The sequence below is a fragment of the Symphalangus syndactylus genome, chromosome 18, assembly GCF_028878055.3.
Source record: "Symphalangus syndactylus isolate Jambi chromosome 18, NHGRI_mSymSyn1-v2.1_pri, whole genome shotgun sequence".
In the NCBI taxonomy this organism is placed as follows: Eukaryota; Metazoa; Chordata; class Mammalia; order Primates; family Hylobatidae; genus Symphalangus; species Symphalangus syndactylus.
Genome location: NC_072440.2, coordinates 92,117,696 through 92,127,805, shown reverse-complemented (window position 1 = coordinate 92,127,805; position 10,110 = coordinate 92,117,696). Strand labels below are relative to the sequence as shown.

Here is a 10,110-nt window from a genome sequence, read left to right as displayed (position 1 = left end):
TGTGATCAGCCTGGGCAACATAGCCAGACCCCATCTCTACAAAAAGAGAACTGTAAAAAATTAGCCAGGCATGGTGGTGAACACCTGCAACCCCAGCTACTCAGAAGTCTGAGACAGGAGGATCACTTGAACCCAAAAGTTTGAGGCTGCAGTGAGCTGTGATTGCACCATTGCACTCCAGCCTGGACAACAGAGCGAGAAGCCTGGGAGGTTGAGGCTGCAGTGAGCCATGATCCCACCACTGCACTCCAGCCTGAGCAACAGAGTGAGAACCATCTCTGAAAAAAAAGATTAGAGGATTTTTAGCAAGAGCGTGAATGTGAATGACTTGTATTTTTAGAATATTCCTAGGATTTCCATGTAGAGACGAGTTTGGAGAATGTTGAAGATATTCAAAGTAGGGTGGGGATGGCTTGAATTAGGGCAGCAAGAGTGAAGGGAGAAGTGAATGGCTTCAAATTGAACTTTGGGGTCTTGTGATGGTTGTGATGAAAGGGTAAAGGAAATAAAGGGACTGATAATGATTCTTGGGTTTTTGACTAGAGCAGTTGAGTGGGGCGGTGCTGTTGCCCAGTTGAGAGAAGACATGGGCGGAGTAAGAAAGGGCAGCCCTGAAACAGAGGGTTCTGTTTTGGACCTGTTACGTTTGTGATGTCTGGGTGAGATGTCAGAGAGTTGAGATATATGAGTTTGGAGTCTCAGAAAGTGGTGGGATGTGATATAGAACAGTGGGAGTCCTCATGATATTTCATGATCATCCAGGAAAGAAATATGGCTACAGAAGGACATTCAAAATAGCCCAGGATACACCAACATTTAGAGGTTGAGAAGAGCAGGAGGAGCCAGCAGAGGACCTTGAGAAGGGATGGCCAGAGAAGTGGGGTGAAGAGGCTGAAGAGAGTGAAAAATCATAACATCCAAGAAGAAAATTCTTTTTTTATCTTTTTTTTTGAAACTTGAAAATCCCTCAAACATTGTTTATTATACAAGGGAATCCTGATCCTTGTGATGAGCTTATTGCTAGGATTTCTTCCTCCCTTTCTTGTCTTTCTTCTCTTTCTGTTTCTTTCTTTCTTTCGTTCCTTCCTTCCCTCCCTCCCTCTTTCTTTCTTTCTTTCTCTTTCTTTCTTTCTTTTTCTTTCTTTCTTTCTTTCTTTCTTTCTTTCTTTCTTTCTTTCTTTCTTCTTTCTTTCTTTCTCTTTCTTTCTTTCCTTCCTTCCTTATTTCTTTTCTTTTCTTTTCTTTTCTTTCTTTGGAAATGGAGTCTCACTCTCTCGCCCAGGCTGGAATGCAATAGCACGATCTTGCCTCACTGCAACCTCCACTTCCCAGATTCAAGTGATTCTTCCACCTCAGCCTCCCAGGTAGCTGGGATTACAGGCACCGGCCATCATGCTCAGCTAATTTTTGTAGTTTTGTAGAGACAGGGTTTCGCTGTGTTGGCCAGGCTGGTCTCTAACTCCTGACCTCAGGTGATCCGCCCGCCTCAGCCTCCCAAAGTGCTGGGATTACAGGCATGAGCCACTGCACCTGGCCTATTGGTAGAATTTCTAGTAGCGAGCACAGGCACCAGAGCTTCCAAACTTTTTGGACCCTGCGAAGGAGGCCAGCTATCAGCAAGGTCTGGTCATTCTGGATGAGGATGTCTTTGATATCCTTCTTGGAAGCCTCATCCATATATTTCTGGTAATAGGCCACTAGGGCTTTGGAGATGGACTGATGGACAGGACAAATCTGGGCCACATGACTACCACCCTTCACATGAACACAAACGTTCACACCAGCAAATTGCTCTTTGCCCAGAGCAGAAGTGGTTCCAGCAGCTTGTATTGTAGCGTATGCAGCTCGATCGTCTCCAAGTGCCACCCATTCACCTTGATGAGGCCATTGCCGTGTTTGCCGGGCGCCACAGCTGTGGCCCTTTTCGTGCATCCAAAGACCTGCGCATACTGCAGTGGGCCCTTGGACAGCATGGCTACAGGCATACATTAGAGATCCTCACTGCACGGCGTGCAACCAGAAAAGGAAGAAAATTATTTCAAAAAGGAAATACATTTGTGTGTGTTTGCAATCTTCCATGATACTTTTTTAAATGAGGCAGCGGACACCTGTGTCAGTTGCTGCTGAGAGTTGAATTAAGCGAGGCCAGAGAAATGTACATTTGCATTTTGCAGCATAGAGCCCATCTTGACAAGAGCAGTTTCAGTAGAGTGGTGGAGACAGAAGGGAGCTGGAATGGGCGTGAGTGGCTTAACATGATAATAATAGCTGAACTTACATAAAACTTACCATGTGCCAGACACTGATCTAAGTGCTTTACACATATTAATCTGTGCAACAGCCCTTTGAGGTAGGTACAAATATTATCCTATTTTACAGATAAGGAATAGATCTTTAAGCAATTTGTCCAAGATCACACACATTAGGAAATGACAAAACTGGAATTTGAACCCAGACAAAACTGGTTGATCTGGCTCCAGGGAATAGAGGCAACCCTTTTGAGAAGTCTTGTTATAAATAGTGTATTAATTAAGATAAGGCCAGATGTTATAACACATAAACCACCAAAATCTGGTAGTTTAACTAAATAGAAGTTTATTTCTTTCTCTTTTAAATTCCAATCAGTGATAGGAGTGGGAGAAGTGAGGATAGAGCTCTGCTCCATACAGTCATTCAGGGATCCAAGCACTTACCTTATGGCCTGGACATCTTCTTCAACACACGGCACCCTTAGTTGCCCTAGGTGTGAACATCAACCTGGCAGAAGAGGAAAGAGAATGTGGAGGATCGTGTAGAATAATTTTATGGGCCATGCTTGGAAGTTGCATACACCACTTCTGCCCACATTCTGTTATCCAGACCTCAGTCACATGTTCCCATGAGTATGCAAAAGGAGCCGGGAAGTGTGGCCCCTGGCTGGGCAGCCACTGCCAGCAGCAGTGCTAAGCTGTGCAAAGAGGCCATGGGTTTTTAGTGGACAGTTGTCTGTCTGCCCCAATGAGCAAAGACATAGTGAGAAAGGTATGTGTGAAAGGATATTTGTTTTTGAATACGGGAAATACTGGAGCATGTTTGTGTACTGACAAGAATGACAGAGTAGGGAGGGGGAATCTAATGATTTGGGAGAGAGAGGATAATTGCAGGAGCAAAGTCCTCAGCAAGGTGATAGCACATGAAGGGATTGTCCTTTGAAAGGAGCAGGAGGGAGGTTGAGAGGTTGGCAGGGTGAGGGAAAATTGATGTTGGCACATATTCAAGGAGGATTGGCGATTTCATCGTGGGAGGCACAGTTGTCCCTGGCTGAGGGCTTCTGGGTTTTTTTGGCTGAAGTGTTAAGAAAGGTCATCAGCTGGATGTGACGTGGGGAGAGGATGTAGGAGATGGGAAGAGTGAGAATGTACAAAATAATCATTTTAGAGAAAAGAAACTTAGTAGAGAAACATTTTAGAATTACCAGGTTGTGTTGCGTGACCATTTGAGGTTTGGGGTTATGCATATACAATGAAAATTACCTCCAGAAATTGTGTGTGTGTGTGCTTACATTAATGGTGTCTATCATTCTCTGTGTGTTATTTAGCAACTTGCTTTGTCTCTTTCCTATGTGCTGTACGTTCAGTATTCCACAGAATGGATGCGCCAGCATTTATTCAGCCATTCCCCAGTGATTACAGCTAGGTCATTTCCAGTTCTTTACTAGGAAAGCTGCAGCTAAGATTCTTTGCCTGCTGCCTCGTGCACACATGACTGTTTCTCCAGAGGTACACCAAGAAGTAGATTTGCTGGATCATAAGGGAAATAGAAGTTTTAATAGATTCTATCAAATTGCCCTCCAAAGTGACTTTACCAATTGATACTCCCATCAGCAGAATATGAGACTACTGCCCACATCTTCATCTGCCCTACATTCAATCAAACTTACTATTTTGCTTGTCTGGTAGAATAAAAAATGTTTTTTCATTATTTTAATTTACATTTCCTTTATTATCAGGGATATTGCAGATTCCCATAGATTTTTGGCCATTTGAATCTCTCCTCTTGTGATTTTTCCTTTCATATTCTTTTCCTGTTTTCTTGAGCATTGTTTACTTTTTCATATTGACTTAGCAGATTTTTACATATTTTGAATATTATTTGTATATTGTAATTATTACAATTTTTTTAGTTGGTTGCTAGTTTTCAATTTTGTTGATGGTGACTTTTTTTTTTTTAAGAGACAGGGTCTCACTCTGTCACCCAGGCTGGAGTACAGTAGTGCAATCATAGCTTACTGTAGCCTCAAACTCCTGGGCTCAAGTGATCCTCCTGCCTCAGCCTCTCAAGTAGCTGAAACCACACGTGTGCACCACCACACCTGGCTTTTATTTTTTATTTTTGATTTTTGTAGAGACTGTGTCTCACTCTATTGACCAGGCTGGTCTCCAACTCCTGGGCTCAAGCAATCCTCCCCACTCGGCTTCCTAAAGTGCTGGGATTACAGGTGTGAGCCGCTGCACTGGGTCATGTTGGCGGTATCCTTTGATGTCATTAAATTTATTGATATCTTCCTTAATGCTTTTATATTAAGGGCCTTATTGCACAAGCTTTCCCTATCACTAATTCATAAAAATAATATCCTATATTTTCTTCTAATTCTTTTGTAGTTTTTTAAATTAAAGTTTTAATTTTGAGATAATTGTAGATTCACATGCAGTTGTAAGAAGTAATATAGGAAGATCCATGTTCCCTTAATCCAGTTTCCCCCAATGGTAACATCTTGGAATATCACAACTAGGACACTGATATTGGACTTGACATTGATACAGTCAAGATACAGAATGATTTCCCCACCACAAAGAGCCCTTGTGTTGCCCTTTCAGAGCCACACCCACTTCTCTTTCCCCCACTCCCCTGCCCACTGCCATCCCCTCTTTAACTCTGGCAACCACTAGTCTGCTCTCCATTTCTATAATTTTGTCATTTCAAGAATGTTATATAAATGGAATCAACTGTATGGGACCTTTTGAGATTGACTTTTTTTTAGCCAACATAATGCCCTGAAGATTCATTCAGGTGGTTTTGTGTATCGATAGCTTGTTCCCTTTTATTGCTGAGAAGTAATCCGTGGTGTGCTTGCACTCCATTTGCTTAACCATTCATTCATTGAAGGATATCTGGGTTGTTTCCAGTTTGCAGATATTTTTGTACAAGTTTTTGTGTGAACATAAGTTTTCATTTCTCTGGGATAAATATTGAAAACCACAATTGTTAAGACTTGTGATAGTTGCACACCTAGTTTTTTTAAGAAACTTCCCAATGATTTTCCAATAGCTATGCCATTTTACATTCCCATCTGCAAAGTATAAGTGATCCAATTTCTTCATATCCTGGTCAGCATTTGATGTTGTCACTATTTTTTATTTTAGCCATTTTGATAGATGTGTGGTAATATCTCATGTGGTTGTCTTGGCACTTTCCTAATGGCTAAGGATGTTGACCATCTTTTCATGTGCTTATAACCAGGAGTACCAGGAGTACACTCTCTTTGGCCAAATGTCTGTTCATGTCTTTTGCCCATTTTTGAATTTGATTCTTTGTTTTTTATTGTTCAGTTTTGAGAGAAATGTATGTATTCTAGGCACTAGTCCTTTGTGTTTTGCAAATATCTTCTCCCAGTCTTTAGACTGTCTTTTTATTCTCTGTACAGGGTCTTTCACAAAGCAAAAGTTTTCAGTTTTGATGAAGCCCAATTTATTGATATTTCCTTTTATGGATAATACTTTTGGTGTCAAGGCTGAGAACTCTGTCTAGTCCAAAACCACAAAAATGTTTCTCCCATATCTTTTCTTCCTAAAAGTTTCGTAGTTTTAGGTTTCACATTTATGTTTGTGATTCATTTTGAGTTAATTTTTGTATACAGCCTGGAGTCTAGGTCAAGGTTCACTTTTTTACCTATGGATGTTCAGTGGTTCCGGGACCATTTGTTTACAAGGCTATCCTTCATCCATTGGATTGCATTTGCATCTTTTTCAAAACTCAGTTGGGGATATCTGTGTAGGTCTATTTCTGGATTTTCCATCCTTTTCCATTGATTTATGCTTCCATCCCTCCACCAATATCACACAGTCCTAATTATCATAGCTATATAACATCTTGGAATTGGGTAGACTAATTCCCACTTAGTTCTTCTTTTTCAAAAAAAATATGTATATATATTATTTAATTCATATGCTTTCTCTATCACAAAACCGCAAAAACAATCTCCTACATTTTATCCTAATTCTTTTGCAGTTTAAAAAGATATATTTAGTTCTTTAAGTAACCTGGAGTTTATTATTATGACTGGTGTGAAGTAGAAATTAAACTTGATTTTCATTTTTTGCAGTTGTTTCTCCTAAAATTTTTAATTGAATGTTTTGTCACTCATCTGAAATACCAACTGTATCATATACTAAGTTTCTACATATTCGAGGGTCTGTTTGTGCACTCACTATCCTATTCCTTTGGTCTATTTGTCTATTTATTCCTATATTATTTTAATTCTATAACTTCATAATATGTTTTGTTACAGTAAATTAAAATGGAGACCAGACCTGAAGAATCCCTACACAGACAAAGGCAGTTAGGATAAGCGACCTTAACCTTGCTTGATTTGTAAACATGAGTGAAACTTAACCTGGGCCATTTCTTATAAATACTTTTTTTTTTTTTGAGACAGAGTCTTGCTCTGTTGCCCAGGCTGGAGTATAGTAGTGCCATCTTGGCTCACTGCAGCCTCAATCTCATGGGTTCAAGCAATCATCCTGCCTCAGCCTCCTGAAGTGCTGGGATTACAGGTCTGAGCCACTATACCTGGCCTCAAATGCCTATGTTAAAGAAAGATAGAATTTAAGCTCAACTAATCAGAAGCAGCCGACAAACTTATATAACTGGGAACAGTTTCCAAAAGGATAAGCCAAAGAAGGCAAGTGTATAACTACAACCAATCAAATTTTTTTTGCTTTACTTCCCTTTTCATCCTATAAAAGCCTCCCTCTTGAAGTCCCTCAATGAAGCTTCCCAACCACTTCTGGTTTGGATCCCAATTCATAAATCCCTGTCTGCTCAGATAAACTTATTAACATTTTGTTGTGCCACAATTTACCTTTTTAATACTTTTTAATTTTTTTGACAGAACCTTGCTCTGTCACCCAGGCTGGAGTGCATGTGCATGGCGGCATCTCGGGTCACTGCAGCCTCCACCTCCTGGGTTTAAGTGGTTCTTGTACCTCAGCCTCCTGAGTAGCTGGGATTACAGGTGCACACCACCACACCCAGCTAATTTTTTGTATTTCTTGTAGAGACAGAGTTTTGCTATGTTGGCCAGGCTGGTCTCAAACTCCTGGCCTCAAGTGATCTGCCCACCTCGGCCTCCTAAAGTGCTGAGATTACAAGTGGGGGCCACCATGCCTGGCCACAGTTTTAATAGTTTTGATATCTGGCAGGATAAGTTCCCCTTTACTGTTCTTCCTTTTCAAAAGTATTTTCTTATGCATTTTTTCCATGTGAATATTAATCATCATCTGTCTATTTTAATGAAGAATTCCAGTGAGATGGTTGTTGGGATTGTGCCAAATTTATAGATAATTTTATAAGGGATATTTTTATAATATTGAAATTTCCCAGTGTAGTAGAATATATATCTCCCTTTATTTAAGTCTTCTTTTATGTCCATCATTAAGTTTTACAGTTTTCTTTGTAAGTTTCTTGCATTTCTTTTTAGGACTGGTACTAAATATTTTGTGAATTTTAATTGTGCTGTAGAGGATTTTGTTAATATATAATATCAAGTTGGTCACTATCATATAGGAGCACAGCCTTTCACATAGCTGTTCACATGAGATAACTCAGGAACCCTCTGTGGTAAGCAATGTTTGAACTGTCTTATGGAAGAAGAGACTGAAGCTCAGAGAAGGAAGCCTGGGGCCAAATGCAGTTCCCCCAGGTCCAAGTGCCAGGCACAGAAAGCTTCCACTCCAGAGAAGGCTCTCAAATGTGCAGACAGTGGAGCTGCAGGGTCTCCCTTTGGCTTACAGAGTTTGGGCCCAGCAGACAGTTCCTGGCCTCCCAGCGAGGCTCCAAGAAGACCTAACTACAGCCCCATTTTCCCCGCTGCTTCATCTTTGTCTGTCACAGGCAAGGTCTGCCTTTCTCTTCAGAGGGACAAGTGCCTGGCTCTGTGACCAAGGCAGAGCCCAACTTGGTAAATGGATGCTATGGTCATTAAAAGATTATAGGGTCATTAAACCACGGATTTGGTGATGGGAGTCAGGTGGCTGAGCATTCCTTGAGGACAAAATGAGAGATTAGTATGGAGGATACTGGTTAGAACCAAATTCCTGGCTTGGGCAGCAAAGGGGTTCAGGAATGAAGGAGACCAGCCCTCAGGTTCCAGGGCAAATAATGACACCCTCTACAGGGAGGCAGGCCAGAGTGCATGAATTGAGGGGTCTGGCCAGTGGTTTGGGAGGCACATGAGGTGCGGTGCGGAGTGGGATGGTCTGGGAGCCTGAGGAGCAAGAAAGCTGTAGATCACATCTGTGGGTCAGAAGTGAGCCAGGGGAGTTTATCATGTGTGTGATCCTTGGCTTCTCTGTTTATTTCCTTGCTTATCCCACTCAGGATTCATCATGGTGTCAGTAAAAGACCTAGCCTGTGTCAGGAGGCCAAGCGACGCAGGATGGGTACCCTGGGGCCAGCATCTTGCAGAGGTGTCAGTGGGAAGCAGGATGAGAGAGTTCCTCAGAAAGAAGGAGACTCACGGCTAGAATCTCACCTACTCTTTGCCTGAAATACTCATTTCGGTTGCACCATGCAAATTCAGGGTTTGGTACTAATGAAGATTATTTAGCTTCTTAGCTTTGTGATCATAGCTATTTTCCCATCTGCAAAATAGAGATAATAATTCTACCAAGTTCCCCAAATTGTAGAATGCTCATCAGTGGGGATTTGGGGTGGTATGATAGATTATATTATATAGTACGTGGCCATACCTTTAAACAATGATAAATAACATAGCGAGAAATACATCTATTTTTTCTTTTCCCCCAAATTTGCCTGATGACATAAGGAGAAAGTCTCCTCCTCAGAATCTCAGAATGCCTCAGCCTCAAAAAGGGCATCCAAAAGGCAATACAATGATAACATCGTACTGAATTTTGCAGATACTCATGACAAGTGATAATGAATATAAAACTTCCTTTAAAGGTAAGTGGGTTTGGGCTGGGCGCGGTGGCTCATGCCTGTAATCCCAGCACTTTGGGAGGCCAAGGCAGGCAGATCACTTGAGATCAGGAGTTGGAGACCAGCCTGGCCAACGTGGTGAAACCTCGTCTATACTAAAAATACAAAAATTAGCTGGGCGTGGTGGTACGTGCCTGTAATCCCAGCTACTCGGGAGGCTGAGGCACGAGAATTGCTTGAACCCAGGAGGCGGAGGTTGCAGTGAGCCAACATTGCACCACTGCACTACAGCCTGGGTAACAGAGCGAGACTCCGTCTAAAAAAAAAAAAAAAAAAAAAAAAGTTAGTGGATTTAAGCTTTTCTAAAGGTAACTGATATAAAAGAAAATTGATTTAAAGAAAAGAAATAAGAAATTGTACAGGTGGTGTGCAAAAGACAAGGCAGAAATCTTAAATGTGGCAAGCAAAGGATCCAAGTTTGGGGTTCACGGTAGTGGTGTGGGGAGGTGTAAATGGAAATAACACACTCAAAGGCTCAGTCCGGTACCTGGAACACAGAAAGGGCTCTCTCAATGATGCATGACAATAACTGTCGTTCCCTTCATGTGAAGCTTGCCAGATTCAGCAAATAAAATCAGTGCACTCCCAGTTTAATCTGAATTTCAGATAAACAGTAGGATTTTTTAAGTATAAGTATGTCCCATGAAATATTGGGAACATATTCATCCTAAAAAAGTATTTATCATTTAATTAAAATTTAAATGGAACTGAGTGATCTGTGTTTTATCAGGCAACCCTATTTCTCATGCCTTCCCTGGAATGTGGGAGAATTGGACATGGCTTAGAGACCCTGGGATGTCACCCGGGATGCCTATCCCCCACCAGAGACTTGGGCAGAAGATGGTCAGGGGA

The 10,110-nt window shown here is 41.4% G+C and overlaps 1 pseudogene; it reads right to left on the bottom strand.

Annotated features, from left to right (window-relative positions):
• Positions 1 to 1,535: 1,535 nt before the first annotated feature.
• LOC129468019 (small ribosomal subunit protein uS9-like) lies at positions 1,536 to 1,973 on the bottom strand (annotated as a pseudogene).
• Positions 1,974 to 10,110: the final 8,137 nt, after the last annotated feature.